The sequence below is a fragment of the Rhinoderma darwinii genome, chromosome 1, assembly GCF_050947455.1.
Source record: "Rhinoderma darwinii isolate aRhiDar2 chromosome 1, aRhiDar2.hap1, whole genome shotgun sequence".
Lineage (NCBI taxonomy): Eukaryota > Metazoa > Chordata > Amphibia > Anura > Rhinodermatidae > Rhinoderma > Rhinoderma darwinii.
The window spans coordinates 264,114,346-264,127,582 of record NC_134687.1 but is presented as its reverse complement, the minus strand read 5'-3'; the positions used below and the strand labels follow the sequence as shown (position 1 = coordinate 264,127,582).

Sequence of the window (13,237 nt, the reverse complement as noted above, 5' to 3'; positions counted from 1 at the left end):
TAAACGACATAATAAGAAGTCAACCGCACCACGGATTCCCAGACAGTCTCCCACACTGGTACTAGCGAGGCCTTAAGCTGTGTAATTTCTGTGATCTAACGAGAGCAGGCACATTCAGCTTAGAATGGCCATTGACATTAAATGCTTTAATCCATAGTCCTTTTTAATCGATTGTGAAACAAAATCTAAACGCCATAATAAAAAGTCAACCGCACCACGGATTCCCAGACAGTCTCCCAAACTGGTACTAGCGAGGCCTTAAGCTGTGTAACTTCTGCGATCTGACGAGAGCAGGCACATTCAGCTTAGAATGGCCATTGACATTAAATGCTTTAATCCATAGTCCTTTTTAATCGATTGTGAAACAAAATCTAAACGACATAATAAAAAGTCAACCGCACTACGGATTCCCAGACAGTCTCCCACACTGGTACTAGCGAGGCCTTAAGCTGTGTAACTTCTGCGATCTGACGAGAGCAGGCACATTCAGCTTAGAATGGCCATTGACATTAAATGCTTTAATCCTTTAATCCATAGTCCTTTTTAATCGATTGTGAAACAAAATCTAAACGACATAATAAAAAGGCAACCGCACCACGGATTCCCAGACAGTCTCCCACACTGGTACTAGCGAGGCCTTAAGCTGTGTAACTTCTGCGATCTGACGAGAGTAGGGACATTCAGCTTAGAATGGCCATTGACATTAAATGCTTTAATCCATAGTCCTTTTTAATCGATTGTGAAACAAAATCTAAACGACATAATAAAAATTCAACCGCACCACGGATTCCCAGACAGTCTCCCACACTGGTACTAGCGAGGCCTTAAGCTGTGTAACTTCTGCGATCTCGACGAGAGCAGGCACATTCAGCTTAGAATGGCCATTGACGTTAAATGCTTTAATCCATAGTCCTATTTAATCTATTGTGAAACAAAATCTAAACGACATAATAAAAAGTCAACCGCACCACGGATTCCCAGACAGTCTCCCACACTGGTACTAGCGAGGCGTTAAGCTGTGTAACTTCTGCGATCTAACAAGAGCAGGGACATTCAGCTTAGAATGGCCATTGGCATTAAAGGCTTTAATCCATAGTCCTTTTTAATCGATTGTGAAACAAAATCTAAACGACACAATAAAAATGTCAACCGCACCACGGATTCCCAGACAGTCTCCCACAATGGTACTAGCGAGGCCTTAAGCTGTGTAACTTCTGCGTTCTGACCAGAGCAGGCACATCCAGCTTAGAATGGCCATTGACATTAAAAGCCTTAATCCATAGTCCTATTTAATCTATTGTGAAACAAAATCTAAACAACATAATAAAAAGTCAACCGCACCTCGGATTCCCAGACAGTCTCCCACACTGGTACTAGCGAGGTCTTAAGCTGTGTAACTTCTGCGATCTGACGAGAGCAGGGACATTCAGCTTAGAATGTCCATTGACATTAAATGCTTTAATCCATAGTCCTTTTTAATCGATTGTGAAACAAAATCTAAACGACATAATAAAAATTCAACCGCACCACGGATTCCAAGACAGTCTCCCACACTGGTACTAGCGAGGCCTTAAGCTGTGTAACTGCTGCGTTCTGACGAGAGCAGGCACATTGAGCTTAGAATGGCCATTGACGTTAAATGCTTTAATCCATAGTCCTATTTAATCTATTGTGAAACAAAATCTAAACGACATAATAAAAAGTCAGCCGCACCACGGTTTCCCAGACAGTCTCCCACACTGGTACTAGCGAGGCCTTAAGCTGTGTAACTTCTGCGATCTGACGAGAGCAGGCACATTCAGCTTAGAATGGCCATAGACATTAAATGCTTTAATCCATAGTCCTTTTTAATCGATTGTGAAACAAAATCTAAACGACATAATAAAAAGTCAGCCGCACCACGGATTCCCAGACAGTCTCCCACACTGGTACTAGCGAGGCCTTAAGCTGTGTAACTTCTGCGATCTGACGAGAGCAGGCACATTCAGCTTAGAATGGCCATTGACATTAAAAGCCTTAATCCATAGTCCTATTTAATTTATTGTGAAACAAAATCTAAACAACATAATAAAAAGTCAACCGCACCACGTATTCCCAGACAGTCTCCCACACTGGTACTAGCGAGGCCTTAAGCTGTGTAACTTCTGCGATCTGACGAGAACAGGGACATTCAGCTTTGAATGGCCATTGACATTAAATGCTTTAATACATAGTCCTTTTTAATCGATTGTGAAACAAAATCTAAACGACATAATAAAAATTCATCCGCACCACGGATTCCCAGACAGTTTCCCACACTGGTACTAGCGAGGCCTTAAGCTGTGTAACTTCTGCGTTCTGACGAGAGCAGGCACAATCAGCTTAGAATGGCCATTGACGTTAAATGCTTTAATCCATAGTCCTATTTAATCTATTGTGAAACAAAATCTAAACGACATAATAAAAAGTCAACCGCACCACGGATTCCCAGACAGTCTCCCACACTGGTACTAGCAAAGCCTTAAGCTGTGTAACTTCTGCGATCTGACGAGAGCAGGCACATTCAGCTTAGAATGGCCATTGCCATTAAATGCTTTAATCCATAGTCCTTTTTAATCGATTGTGAAACAAAATCTAAACGACATAATAAAAAGTCAACCGCACCACGGATTCCCAGACAGTCTCCCACACTGGTACTAGCGAGGCCTTAAGCTGTGTAACTTCTGCGGTCTGACGAGAGCAGGCACATTCAGCTTAGAATGGCCATTGACATTAAATGCTTTAATCCATAGTCCTTTTTAATCGATTGTGAAACAAAATCTAAACGACATAATAAAAATTCAACCGCACCACGGATTCACAGACAGTCTCCCACACTGGTACTAGCGAGGCCTTAAGCCGTGTAACTTCTGCGTTCTGACGAGAGCATGCACATTCAGCTTAGAATGGCCATTGACGATAAATGCTTCAATCCATAGTCCTATTTAATCTATTGTGAAACAAAATCTAAACGACATAATAAGAAGTCAACCGCACCACGGATTCCCAGACAGTCTCCCAAACTGGTACTAGCGAGGCCTTAAGCTGTGTAACTTCTGCGATCTGACGAGAGCAGGCACATTCAGCTTAGAATGACCATTGACATTGAATGCTTTAATCCATAGTCCTTTTTAATCGATTGTGAAACAAAATCTAAACGACATAATAAAAAGTCAACCGCACTACGGATTCCCAGACAGTCTCCCACACTGGTACTAGCGAGGCCTTAAGCTGTGTAACTTCTGCGATCTGACGAGAGCAGGCACATTCAGCTTAGAATGGCCATTGACATTAAATGCTTTAATCCATAGTCCTTTTTAATCGATTGTGAAACAAAATCTAAACGACATAATAAAAAGTCAACCGCACCACGGATTCCCAGACAGTCTCCCACACTGGTACTAGCGAGGCCTTAAGCTGTGTAACTTCTGCGATCTGACGAGAGCAGGCACATTCAGCTTAGAATGACCATTGACATTGAATGCTTTAATCCATAGTCCTTTTTAATCGATTGTGAAACAAAATCTAAACGACATAATAAAAAGTCAACCGCACTACGGATTCCCAGACAGTCTCCCACACTGGTACTAGCGAGGCCTTAAGCTGTGTAACTTCTGCGATCTGACGAGAGCAGGCACATTCAGCTTAGAATGGCCATTGACATTAAATGCTTTAATCCATAGTCCTTTTTAATCGATTGTGAAACAAAATCTAAACGACATAATAAAAATTCAACCGCACCACGGATTCCCAGACAGTCTCCCACACTGGTACTAGCGAGGCCTTAAGCTGTGTAACTTCTGCGATCTGACGAGAGGAGGCACATTCAGCTTAGAATAGCCATTGACGTTAAATGCTTTAATCCATAGTCCTATTTAATCTATTGTGAAACAAAATCTAAACGACATAATAAAAAGTCAACCGCACCACGGATTCCCAGACAGTCTCCCACAATGGTACTAGCGAGGCGTTAAGCTGTGTAACTTCTGCGATCTAACAAGAGCAGGGACATTCAGCTTAGAATGGCCATTGACATTAAAGGCTTTAATCCATAGTCCTTTTTAATCGATTGTGAAACAAAATCTAAACGACACAATAAAAATTCAACTGCACCACGGATTCCCAGACAGTCTCCCACACTGGTACTAGCGAGGCCTTAAGCTGTGTAACTGCTGCGTTCTGACCAGAGCAGGCACATACAGCTTAGAATGGCCATTGACATTAAAAGCCTTAATCCATAGTCCTATTTAATCTATTGTGAAACAAAATCTAAACAACATAATAAAAAGTCAACCGCACCACGGATTCCCAGACAGTCTCCCACACTGGTACTAGCGAGGCCTTAAGCTGTGTAACTGCTGCGTTCTGACGAGAGCAGGCACATTGAGCTTAGAATGGCCATTGACGTTAAATGCTTTAATCCATAGTCCTATTTAATCTATTGTGAAACAAAATCTAAACGACATAATAAAAAGTCAGCCGCACCACGGATTCCCAGACAGTCTCCCACACTGGTACTAGCGAGGCCTTAAGCTGTGTAACTTCTGCGATCTGACGAGAGCAGGCACATTCAGCTTAGAATGGCCATTGACATTAAATGCTTTAATCCATAGTCCTTTTTAATCGATTGTGAAACAAAATCTAAACGACATAATAAAAAGTCAACCACACCACGGATTCCCAGACAGTCTCCCACACTGGTACTAGCGAGGCCTTAAGCTGTGTAACTTCTGCGATCTGACGAGAGCAGGCACATTCAGCTTAGAATGGCCATTGACATTAAATGCTTTAATCCATAGTCCTTTTTAATCGATTGTGAAACAAAATCTAAACGACATAATAAAAAGTCAACCACACCACGGATTCCCAGAAAGTCTCCCACACTGGTACTAGCGAGGCCTTAAGCTGTGTAACTTCTGCGATCTGACGAGAGCAGGCACATTCAGCTTAGAATGGCCATTGACATTAAATGCTTTAATCCATAGTCCTTTTTAATCGATTGTGAAACAAAATCTAAACGACATAATAAAAAGTCAACCGCACCACGGATTCACAGACAGTCTCCCACACTGGTACTAGCGAGGCATTAAGCTGTGTAACTTCTGCGATCTGACGAGAGCATGGACATTCAGCTTAGAATGGGCATTGACATTAAATGGCTTAATCCATAGTCCTTTTTAATCGATTGTGAAACAAAATCTAAACGACATAATAAAAATTCAACCGCACCACGGATTCCCAGACAGTCTCCCACACTGGTACTAGCGAGGCCTTAAGCTGTGTAACTTCTGCGATCTGACGAGAGCATGCACATTCAGCTTAGAATGGCCATTGACGTTAAATGCTTTAATCCATAGTCCTATTTAATCGATTGTGAAACAAAATCTAAACGACATAATAAAAAGTCAACCGCACCACGGATTCCCAGACAATCTCCCACACTGGTACTAGCGAGGGCTTAAGCTGTGTAACTTCTGCGATCTGACGAGAGCAGGCACATTCAGCTTAGAATGGCCATTGACATTAAAAGCCTTAATCCATAGTCCTATTTAATCTATTGTGAAACAAAAGCTAAACAACATAATAAAAAGTCAACCGCACCACGGATTCCCAGACAGTCTCCCACACTGGTACTAGCGAGGCCTTAAGCTGTGTAACTTCTGCGTTCTGACGAGAGCATGCACATTCAGCTTAGAATGGCCATTGACGATAAATGCTTTAATCCATAGTCCTATTTAATCTATTGTGAAACAAAATCTAAACGACATAATAAGAAGTCAACCGCACCACGGATTCCCAGACAGTCTCCCACACTGGTACTAGCGAGGCCTTAAGCTGTGTAATTTCTGTGATCTAACGAGAGCAGGCACATTCAGCTTAGAATGGCCATTGACATTAAATGCTTTAATCCATAGTCCTTTTTAATCGATTGTGAAACAAAATCTAAACGCCATAATAAAAAGTCAACCGCACCACGGATTCCCAGACAGTCTCCCAAACTGGTACTAGCGAGGCCTTAAGCTGTGTAACTTCTGCGATCTGACGAGAGCAGGCACATTCAGCTTAGAATGGCCATTGACATTAAATGCTTTAATCCATAGTCCTTTTTAATCGATTGTGAAACAAAATCTAAACGACATAATAAAAAGTCAACCGCACTACGGATTCCCAGACAGTCTCCCACACTGGTACTAGCGAGGCCTTAAGCTGTGTAACTTCTGCGATCTGACGAGAGCAGGCACATTCAGCTTAGAATGGCCATTGACATTAAATGCTTTAATCCTTTAATCCATAGTCCTTTTTAATCGATTGTGAAACAAAATCTAAACGACATAATAAAAAGGCAACCGCACCACGGATTCCCAGACAGTCTCCCACACTGGTACTAGCGAGGCCTTAAGCTGTGTAACTTCTGCGATCTGACGAGAGTAGGGACATTCAGCTTAGAATGGCCATTGACATTAAATGCTTTAATCCATAGTCCTTTTTAATCGATTGTGAAACAAAATCTAAACGACATAATAAAAATTCAACCGCACCACGGATTCCCAGACAGTCTCCCACACTGGTACTAGCGAGGCCTTAAGCTGTGTAACTTCTGCGATCTCGACGAGAGCAGGCACATTCAGCTTAGAATGGCCATTGACGTTAAATGCTTTAATCCATAGTCCTATTTAATCTATTGTGAAACAAAATCTAAACGACATAATAAAAAGTCAACCGCACCACGGATTCCCAGACAGTCTCCCACACTGGTACTAGCGAGGCGTTAAGCTGTGTAACTTCTGCGATCTAACAAGAGCAGGGACATTCAGCTTAGAATGGCCATTGACATTAAAGGCTTTAATCCATAGTCCTTTTTAATCGATTGTGAAACAAAATCTAAACGACACAATAAAAATGTCAACCGCACCACGGATTCCCAGACAGTCTCCCACAATGGTACTAGCGAGGCCTTAAGCTGTGTAACTTCTGCGTTCTGACCAGAGCAGGCACATCCAGCTTAGAATGGCCATTGACATTAAAAGCCTTAATCCATAGTCCTATTTAATCTATTGTGAAACAAAATCTAAACAACATAATAAAAAGTCAACCGCACCACGGATTCCCAGACAGTCTCCCACACTGGTACTAGCGAGGTCTTAAGCTGTGTAACTTCTGCGATCTGACGAGAGCAGGGACATTCAGCTTAGAATGTCCATTGACATTAAATGCTTTAATCCATAGTCCTTTTTAATCGATTGTGAAACAAAATCTAAACGACATAATAAAAATTCAACCGCACCACGGATTCCAAGACAGTCTCCCACACTGGTACTAGCGAGGCCTTAAGCTGTGTAACTGCTGCGTTCTGACGAGAGCAGGCACATTGAGCTTAGAATGGCCATTGACGTTAAATGCTTTAATCCATAGTCCTATTTAATCTATTGTGAAACAAAATCTAAACGACATAATAAAAAGTCAGCCGCACCACGGATTCCCAGACAGTCTCCCACACTGGTACTAGCGAGGCCTTAAGCTGTGTAACTTCTGCGATCTGACGAGAGCAGGCACATTCAGCTTAGAATGGCCATAGACATTAAATGCTTTAATCCATAGTCCTTTTTAATCGATTGTGAAACAAAATCTAAACGACATAATAAAAAGTCAGCCGCACCACGGATTCCCAGACAGTCTCCCACACTGGTACTAGCGAGGCCTTAAGCTGTGTAACTTCTGCGATCTGACGAGAGCAGGCACATTCAGCTTAGAATGGCCATTGACATTAAAAGCCTTAATCCATAGTCCTATTTAATTTATTGTGAAACAAAATCTAAACAACATAATAAAAAGTCAACCGCACCACGTATTCCCAGACAGTCTCCCACACTGGTACTAGCGAGGCCTTAAGCTGTGTAACTTCTGTGATCTGACGAGAACAGGGACATTCAGCTTTGAATGGCCATTGACATTAAATGCTTTAATACATAGTCCTTTTTAATCGATTGTGAAACAAAATCTAAACGACATAATAAAAATTCAACCGCACCACGGATTCCCAGACAGTTTCCCACACTGGTACTAGCGAGGCCTTAAGCTGTGTAACTTCTGCGTTCTGACGAGAGCAGGCACAATCAGCTTAGAATGGCCATTGACGTTAAATGCTTTAATCCATAGTCCTATTTAATCTATTGTGAAACAAAATCTAAACGACATAATAAAAAGTCAACCGCACCACGGATTCCCAGACAGTCTCCCACACTGGTACTAGCAAAGCCTTAAGCTGTGTAACTTCTGCGATCTGACGAGAGCAGGCACATTCAGCTTAGAATGGCCATTGACATTAAATGCTTTAATCCATAGTCCTTTTTAATCGATTGTGAAACAAAATCTAAACGACATAATAAAAAGTCAACCGCACCACGGATTCCCAGACAGTCTCCCACACTGGTACTAGCGAGGCCTTAAGCTGTGTAACTTCTGCGGTCTGACGAGAGCAGGCACATTCAGCTTAGAATGGCCATTGACATTAAATGCTTTAATCCATAGTCCTTTTTAATCGATTGTGAAACAAAATCTAAACGACATAATAAAAATTCAACCGCACCACGGATTCACAGACAGTCTCCCACACTGGTACTAGCGAGGCCTTAAGCCGTGTAACTTCTGCGTTCTGACGAGAGCATGCACATTCAGCTTAGAATGGCCATTGACGATAAATGCTTCAATCCATAGTCCTATTTAATCTATTGTGAAACAAAATCTAAACGACATAATAAGAAGTCAACCGCACCACGGATTCCCAGACAGTCTCCCAAACTGGTACTAGCGAGGCCTTAAGCTGTGTAACTTCTGCGATCTGACGAGAGCAGGCACATTCAGCTTAGAATGACCATTGACATTGAATGCTTTAATCCATAGTCCTTTTTAATCGATTGTGAAACAAAATCTAAACGACATAATAAAAAGTCAACCGCACTACGGATTCCCAGACAGTCTCCCACACTGGTACTAGCGAGGCCTTAAGCTGTGTAACTTCTGCGATCTGACGAGAGCAGGCACATTCAGCTTAGAATGGCCATTGACATTAAATGCTTTAATCCATAGTCCTTTTTAATCGATTGTGAAACAAAATCTAAACGACATAATAAAAAGGCAACCGCACCACGGATTCCCAGACAGTCTCCCACACTGGTACTAGCGAGGCCTTAAGCTGTGTAACTTCTGCGATCTGACGAGAGTAGGGACATTCAGCTTAGAATGGCCATTGACATTAAATGCTTTAATCCATAGTCCTTTTTAATCGATTGTGAAACAAAATCTAAACGAAAAAATAAAAATTCAACCGCACCACGGATTCCCAGACAGTCTCCCACACTGGTACTAGCGAGGCCTTAAGCTGTGTAACTTCTGCGATCTGACGAGAGCAGGCACATTCAGCTTAGAATAGCCATTGACGTTAGATGCTTTAATCCATAGTCCTATTTAATCTATTGTGAAACAAAATCTAAACGACATAATAAAAAGTCAACCGCACCACGGATTCCCAGACAGTCTCCCACACTGGTACTAGCGAGGCGTTAAGCTGTGTAACTTCTGCGATCTAACAAGAGCAGGGACATTCAGCTTAGAATGGCCATTGACATTAAAGGCTTTAATCCATAGTCCTTTTTAATCGATTGTGAAACAAAATCTAAACGACACAATAAAAATTCAACCGCACCACGGATTCCCAGACAGTCTCCCACACTGGTACTAGCGAGGCCTTAAGCTGTGTAACTTCTGCGATCTGACGAGAGCAGGGACATTCAGCTTAGAATGTCCATTGACATTAAATGCTTTAATCCATAGTCCTTTTTAATCGATTGTGAAACAAAATCTAAACGACATAATAAAAATTCAACCGCGCCACGGATTCCAAGACAGTCTCCCACACTGGTACTAGCGAGGCCTTAAGCTGTGTAACTGCTGCGTTCTGACGAGAGCAGGCACATTGAGCTTAGAATGGCCATTGACGTTAAATGCTTTAATCCATAGTCCTATTTAATCTATTGTGAAACAAAATCTAAACGACATAATAAAAAGTCAGCCACACCACGGATTCCCAGACAGTCTCCCACACTGGTACTAGCGAGGCCTTAAGCTGTGTAACTTCTGCGATCTGACGAGAGCAGGCACATTCAGCTTAGAATGGCCATTGACATTAAATGCTTTAATCCATAGTCCTTTTTAATCGATTGTGAAACAAAATCTAAACGACATAATAAAAAGTCAACCACACCACGGATTCCCAGACAGTCTCCCACACTGGTACTAGCGAGGCCTTAAGCTGTGTAACTTCTGCGATCTGACGAGAGCAGGCACATTCAGCTTAGAATGGCCATTGACATTAAATGCTTTAATCCATAGTCCTTTTTAATCGATTGTGAAACAAAATCTAAACGACATAATAAAAAGTCAACCACACCACGGATTCCCAGACAGTCTCCCACACTGGTACTAGCGAGGCCTTAAGCTGTGTAACTTCTGCGATCTGACGAGAGCAGGCACATTCAGCTTAGAATGGCCATTGACATTAAATGCTTTAATCCATAGTCCTTTTTAATCGATTGTGAAACAAAATCTAAACGACATAATAAAAAGTCAACCGCACCACGGATTCACAGACAGTCTCCCACACTGGTACTAGCGAGGCCTTAAGCTGTGTAACTTCTGCGATCTGACGAGAGCATGGACATTCAGCTTAGAATGGGCATTGACATTAAATGCCTTAATCCATAGTCCTTTTTAATCGATTGTGAAACAAAATCTAAACGACATAATAAAAATTCAACCGCACCACGGATTCCCAGACAGTCTCCCACACTGGTACTAGCGAGGCCTTAAGCTGTGTAACTTCTGCGATCTGACGAGAGCATGCACATTCAGCTTAGAATGGCCATTGACGTTAAGTGCTTTAATCCATAGTCCTATTTAATCGATTGTGAAACAAAATCTAAACGACATAATAAAAAGTCAACCGCACCACGGATTCCCAGACAATCTCCCACACTGGTACTAGCGAGGGCTTAAGCTGTGTAACTTCTGCGATCTGACGAGAGCAGGCACATTCAGCTTAGAATGGCCATTGACATTAAAAGCCTTAATCCATAGTCCTATTTAATCTATTGTGAAACAAAAGCTAAACAACATAATAAAAAGTCAACCGCACCACGGATTCCCAGACAGTCTCCCACACTGGTACTAGCGAGGCCTTAAGCTGTGTAACTTCTGCGTTCTGACGAGAGCATGCACATTCAGCTTAGAATGGCCATTGACGATAAATGCTTTAATCCATAGTCCTATTTAATCTATTGTGAAACAAAATCTAAACGACATAATAAGAAGTCAACCGCACCACGGATTCCCAGACAGTCTCCCACACTGGTACTAGCGAGGCCTTAAGCTGTGTAACTTCTGTGATCTAACGAGAGCAGGCACATTCAGCTTAGAATGGCCATTGACATTAAATGCTTTAATCCATAGTCCTTTTTAATCGATTGTGAAACAAAATCTAAACGCCATAATAAAAAGTCAACCGCACCACGGATTCCCAGACAGTCTCCCACACTGGTACTAGCGAGGCCTTAAGCTGTGTAACTTCTGCGATCTGACGAGAGCAGGCACATTCAGCTTAGAATGGCCATTGACATTAAATGCTTTAATCCATAGTCCTTTTTAATCGATTGTGAAACAAAATCTAAACGACATAATAAAAAGTCAACCGCACTACGGATTCCCAGACAGTCTCCCACACTGGTACTAGCGAGGCCTTAAGCTGTGTAACTTCTGCGATCTGACGAGAGCAGGAACATTCAGCTTAGAATGGCCATTGACATTAAATGCTTTAATCCATAGTCCTTTTTAATCGATTGTGAAACAAAATCTAAACGACATAATAAAAAGGCAACCGCACCACGGATTCCCAGACAGTCTCCCACACTGGTACTAGCGAGGCCTTAAGCTGTGTAACTTCTGCGATCTGACGAGAGTAAGGACATTCAGCTTAGAATGGCCATTGACATTAAATGCTTTAATCCATAGTCCTTTTTAATCGATTGTGAAACAAAATCTAAACGACATAATAAAAATTCAACCGCACCACGGATTCCCAGACAGTTTCCCACACTGGTACTAGCGAGGCCTTAAGCTGTGTAACTTCTGCGATCTGACGAGAGCAGGCACATTCAGCTTAGAATGGCCATTGACATTAAAAGCCTTGATCCATAGTCCTATTTAATTTATTGTGAAACAAAATCTAAACAACATAATAAAAAGTCAACCGCACCACGTATTCCCAGACAGTCTCCCACACTGGTACTAGCGAGGCCTTAAGCTGTGTAACTTCTGCGATCTGACGAGAACAGGGACATTCAGCTTAGAATGGCCATTGACATTAAATGCTTTAATACATAGTCCTTTTTAATCGATTGTGAAACAAAATCTAAACGACATAATAAAAATTCAACCGCACCACGGATTCCCAGACAGTTTCCCACACTGGTACTAGCGAGGCCTTAAGCTGTGTAACTTCTGCGTTCTGACGAGAGCAGGCACAATCAGCTTAGAATGGCCATTGACGTTAAATGCTTTAATCCATAGTCCTATTTAATCTATTGTGAAACAAAATCTAAACGACATAATAAAAAGTCAAATGCACCACGGATTCCCAGACAGTCTCCCACACTGGTACTAGCAAAGCCTTAAGCTGTGTAACTTCTGCGATCTGACGAGAGCAGGCACATTCAGCTTAGAATGGCCATTGACATTAAATGCTTTAATCCATAGTCCTTTTTAATCGATTGTGAAACAAAATCTAAACGACATAATAAAAAGTCAACCGCACCACGGATTCCCAGACAGTCTCCCACACTGGTACTAGCGAGGCCTTAAGCTGTGTAACTTCTGCGGTCTGACGAGAGGAGGCACATTCAGCTTAGAATGGCCATTGACATTAAATGCTTTAATCCATAGTCCTTTTTAATCGATTGTGAAACAAAATCTAAACGACATAATAAAAATTCAACCGCACCACGGATTCCCAGACAGTTTCCCACACTGGTACTAGCGAGGCCTTAAGCTGTGTAACTTCTGCGTTCTGACGAGAGCAGGCACATTCAGCTTAGAATGGCCATTGACGTTAAATGCTTTAATCCATAGTCCTATTTAATCTATTGTGAAACAAAATCTAAACGACATA

General features: G+C 41.9%; 63 pseudogenes; all 63 read right to left on the bottom strand.

Moving 5' to 3' along the window:
- Positions 1-17: 17 nt before the first annotated feature.
- On the bottom strand, positions 18-136 carry LOC142737689 (5S ribosomal RNA; annotated as a pseudogene).
- Positions 137-203: 67 nt separating this feature from the next.
- Positions 204-322, bottom strand: LOC142724632 (5S ribosomal RNA; annotated as a pseudogene).
- A 67-nt stretch (positions 323-389) lies between these two features.
- Positions 390-508, bottom strand: LOC142737593 (5S ribosomal RNA; annotated as a pseudogene).
- Positions 509-583: 75 nt separating this feature from the next.
- LOC142695843 (5S ribosomal RNA) lies at positions 584-702 on the bottom strand (annotated as a pseudogene).
- A 67-nt stretch (positions 703-769) lies between these two features.
- Positions 770-889, bottom strand: LOC142674333 (5S ribosomal RNA; annotated as a pseudogene).
- Positions 890-1,143: 254 nt separating this feature from the next.
- LOC142738219 (5S ribosomal RNA) lies at positions 1,144-1,262 on the bottom strand (annotated as a pseudogene).
- A 67-nt stretch (positions 1,263-1,329) lies between these two features.
- LOC142686985 (5S ribosomal RNA) lies at positions 1,330-1,448 on the bottom strand (annotated as a pseudogene).
- Positions 1,449-1,515: 67 nt separating this feature from the next.
- LOC142708689 (5S ribosomal RNA) lies at positions 1,516-1,634 on the bottom strand (annotated as a pseudogene).
- A 67-nt stretch (positions 1,635-1,701) lies between these two features.
- Positions 1,702-1,820, bottom strand: LOC142672389 (5S ribosomal RNA; annotated as a pseudogene).
- A 67-nt stretch (positions 1,821-1,887) lies between these two features.
- Positions 1,888-2,006, bottom strand: LOC142737010 (5S ribosomal RNA; annotated as a pseudogene).
- A 67-nt stretch (positions 2,007-2,073) lies between these two features.
- LOC142671616 (5S ribosomal RNA) lies at positions 2,074-2,192 on the bottom strand (annotated as a pseudogene).
- Positions 2,193-2,259: 67 nt separating this feature from the next.
- On the bottom strand, positions 2,260-2,378 carry LOC142703669 (5S ribosomal RNA; annotated as a pseudogene).
- Positions 2,379-2,445: 67 nt separating this feature from the next.
- On the bottom strand, positions 2,446-2,564 carry LOC142683386 (5S ribosomal RNA; annotated as a pseudogene).
- Positions 2,565-2,631: 67 nt separating this feature from the next.
- Positions 2,632-2,750, bottom strand: LOC142728700 (5S ribosomal RNA; annotated as a pseudogene).
- A 67-nt stretch (positions 2,751-2,817) lies between these two features.
- LOC142711162 (5S ribosomal RNA) lies at positions 2,818-2,936 on the bottom strand (annotated as a pseudogene).
- Positions 2,937-3,003: 67 nt separating this feature from the next.
- Positions 3,004-3,122, bottom strand: LOC142732271 (5S ribosomal RNA; annotated as a pseudogene).
- Positions 3,123-3,189: 67 nt separating this feature from the next.
- Positions 3,190-3,308, bottom strand: LOC142737592 (5S ribosomal RNA; annotated as a pseudogene).
- A 67-nt stretch (positions 3,309-3,375) lies between these two features.
- Positions 3,376-3,494, bottom strand: LOC142725196 (5S ribosomal RNA; annotated as a pseudogene).
- Positions 3,495-3,561: 67 nt separating this feature from the next.
- LOC142737591 (5S ribosomal RNA) lies at positions 3,562-3,680 on the bottom strand (annotated as a pseudogene).
- A 439-nt stretch (positions 3,681-4,119) lies between these two features.
- LOC142703208 (5S ribosomal RNA) lies at positions 4,120-4,238 on the bottom strand (annotated as a pseudogene).
- A 67-nt stretch (positions 4,239-4,305) lies between these two features.
- Positions 4,306-4,424, bottom strand: LOC142737534 (5S ribosomal RNA; annotated as a pseudogene).
- Positions 4,425-4,491: 67 nt separating this feature from the next.
- On the bottom strand, positions 4,492-4,610 carry LOC142737008 (5S ribosomal RNA; annotated as a pseudogene).
- A 67-nt stretch (positions 4,611-4,677) lies between these two features.
- On the bottom strand, positions 4,678-4,796 carry LOC142732810 (5S ribosomal RNA; annotated as a pseudogene).
- A 67-nt stretch (positions 4,797-4,863) lies between these two features.
- Positions 4,864-4,982, bottom strand: LOC142729387 (5S ribosomal RNA; annotated as a pseudogene).
- Positions 4,983-5,235: 253 nt separating this feature from the next.
- Positions 5,236-5,354, bottom strand: LOC142687182 (5S ribosomal RNA; annotated as a pseudogene).
- A 67-nt stretch (positions 5,355-5,421) lies between these two features.
- Positions 5,422-5,540, bottom strand: LOC142685506 (5S ribosomal RNA; annotated as a pseudogene).
- A 67-nt stretch (positions 5,541-5,607) lies between these two features.
- Positions 5,608-5,726, bottom strand: LOC142736109 (5S ribosomal RNA; annotated as a pseudogene).
- Positions 5,727-5,793: 67 nt separating this feature from the next.
- LOC142737698 (5S ribosomal RNA) lies at positions 5,794-5,912 on the bottom strand (annotated as a pseudogene).
- Positions 5,913-5,979: 67 nt separating this feature from the next.
- LOC142724720 (5S ribosomal RNA) lies at positions 5,980-6,098 on the bottom strand (annotated as a pseudogene).
- Positions 6,099-6,165: 67 nt separating this feature from the next.
- LOC142737615 (5S ribosomal RNA) lies at positions 6,166-6,284 on the bottom strand (annotated as a pseudogene).
- Positions 6,285-6,359: 75 nt separating this feature from the next.
- On the bottom strand, positions 6,360-6,478 carry LOC142695832 (5S ribosomal RNA; annotated as a pseudogene).
- A 67-nt stretch (positions 6,479-6,545) lies between these two features.
- Positions 6,546-6,665, bottom strand: LOC142674410 (5S ribosomal RNA; annotated as a pseudogene).
- A 254-nt stretch (positions 6,666-6,919) lies between these two features.
- On the bottom strand, positions 6,920-7,038 carry LOC142738225 (5S ribosomal RNA; annotated as a pseudogene).
- A 67-nt stretch (positions 7,039-7,105) lies between these two features.
- LOC142687920 (5S ribosomal RNA) lies at positions 7,106-7,224 on the bottom strand (annotated as a pseudogene).
- Positions 7,225-7,291: 67 nt separating this feature from the next.
- LOC142708678 (5S ribosomal RNA) lies at positions 7,292-7,410 on the bottom strand (annotated as a pseudogene).
- Positions 7,411-7,477: 67 nt separating this feature from the next.
- On the bottom strand, positions 7,478-7,596 carry LOC142668511 (5S ribosomal RNA; annotated as a pseudogene).
- Positions 7,597-7,663: 67 nt separating this feature from the next.
- Positions 7,664-7,782, bottom strand: LOC142737018 (5S ribosomal RNA; annotated as a pseudogene).
- A 67-nt stretch (positions 7,783-7,849) lies between these two features.
- On the bottom strand, positions 7,850-7,968 carry LOC142736928 (5S ribosomal RNA; annotated as a pseudogene).
- Positions 7,969-8,035: 67 nt separating this feature from the next.
- Positions 8,036-8,154, bottom strand: LOC142666107 (5S ribosomal RNA; annotated as a pseudogene).
- A 67-nt stretch (positions 8,155-8,221) lies between these two features.
- LOC142737360 (5S ribosomal RNA) lies at positions 8,222-8,340 on the bottom strand (annotated as a pseudogene).
- Positions 8,341-8,407: 67 nt separating this feature from the next.
- LOC142728826 (5S ribosomal RNA) lies at positions 8,408-8,526 on the bottom strand (annotated as a pseudogene).
- Positions 8,527-8,593: 67 nt separating this feature from the next.
- LOC142711239 (5S ribosomal RNA) lies at positions 8,594-8,712 on the bottom strand (annotated as a pseudogene).
- Positions 8,713-8,779: 67 nt separating this feature from the next.
- On the bottom strand, positions 8,780-8,898 carry LOC142732260 (5S ribosomal RNA; annotated as a pseudogene).
- Positions 8,899-8,965: 67 nt separating this feature from the next.
- On the bottom strand, positions 8,966-9,084 carry LOC142737614 (5S ribosomal RNA; annotated as a pseudogene).
- Positions 9,085-9,151: 67 nt separating this feature from the next.
- Positions 9,152-9,270, bottom strand: LOC142695821 (5S ribosomal RNA; annotated as a pseudogene).
- Positions 9,271-9,337: 67 nt separating this feature from the next.
- Positions 9,338-9,456, bottom strand: LOC142738363 (5S ribosomal RNA; annotated as a pseudogene).
- Positions 9,457-9,709: 253 nt separating this feature from the next.
- LOC142697450 (5S ribosomal RNA) lies at positions 9,710-9,828 on the bottom strand (annotated as a pseudogene).
- A 253-nt stretch (positions 9,829-10,081) lies between these two features.
- LOC142668334 (5S ribosomal RNA) lies at positions 10,082-10,200 on the bottom strand (annotated as a pseudogene).
- A 67-nt stretch (positions 10,201-10,267) lies between these two features.
- On the bottom strand, positions 10,268-10,386 carry LOC142733539 (5S ribosomal RNA; annotated as a pseudogene).
- A 67-nt stretch (positions 10,387-10,453) lies between these two features.
- LOC142733528 (5S ribosomal RNA) lies at positions 10,454-10,572 on the bottom strand (annotated as a pseudogene).
- Positions 10,573-10,825: 253 nt separating this feature from the next.
- On the bottom strand, positions 10,826-10,944 carry LOC142687178 (5S ribosomal RNA; annotated as a pseudogene).
- A 67-nt stretch (positions 10,945-11,011) lies between these two features.
- On the bottom strand, positions 11,012-11,130 carry LOC142685495 (5S ribosomal RNA; annotated as a pseudogene).
- Positions 11,131-11,197: 67 nt separating this feature from the next.
- Positions 11,198-11,316, bottom strand: LOC142736108 (5S ribosomal RNA; annotated as a pseudogene).
- A 67-nt stretch (positions 11,317-11,383) lies between these two features.
- Positions 11,384-11,502, bottom strand: LOC142738031 (5S ribosomal RNA; annotated as a pseudogene).
- Positions 11,503-11,569: 67 nt separating this feature from the next.
- LOC142714040 (5S ribosomal RNA) lies at positions 11,570-11,688 on the bottom strand (annotated as a pseudogene).
- A 67-nt stretch (positions 11,689-11,755) lies between these two features.
- Positions 11,756-11,874, bottom strand: LOC142737726 (5S ribosomal RNA; annotated as a pseudogene).
- Positions 11,875-11,941: 67 nt separating this feature from the next.
- Positions 11,942-12,060, bottom strand: LOC142710709 (5S ribosomal RNA; annotated as a pseudogene).
- Positions 12,061-12,127: 67 nt separating this feature from the next.
- LOC142665428 (5S ribosomal RNA) lies at positions 12,128-12,246 on the bottom strand (annotated as a pseudogene).
- Positions 12,247-12,313: 67 nt separating this feature from the next.
- On the bottom strand, positions 12,314-12,432 carry LOC142733900 (5S ribosomal RNA; annotated as a pseudogene).
- Positions 12,433-12,499: 67 nt separating this feature from the next.
- On the bottom strand, positions 12,500-12,618 carry LOC142666104 (5S ribosomal RNA; annotated as a pseudogene).
- Positions 12,619-12,685: 67 nt separating this feature from the next.
- On the bottom strand, positions 12,686-12,804 carry LOC142684058 (5S ribosomal RNA; annotated as a pseudogene).
- A 67-nt stretch (positions 12,805-12,871) lies between these two features.
- Positions 12,872-12,990, bottom strand: LOC142692235 (5S ribosomal RNA; annotated as a pseudogene).
- Positions 12,991-13,057: 67 nt separating this feature from the next.
- On the bottom strand, positions 13,058-13,176 carry LOC142737412 (5S ribosomal RNA; annotated as a pseudogene).
- Between the last annotated feature and the right edge of the window lie 61 nt (positions 13,177-13,237).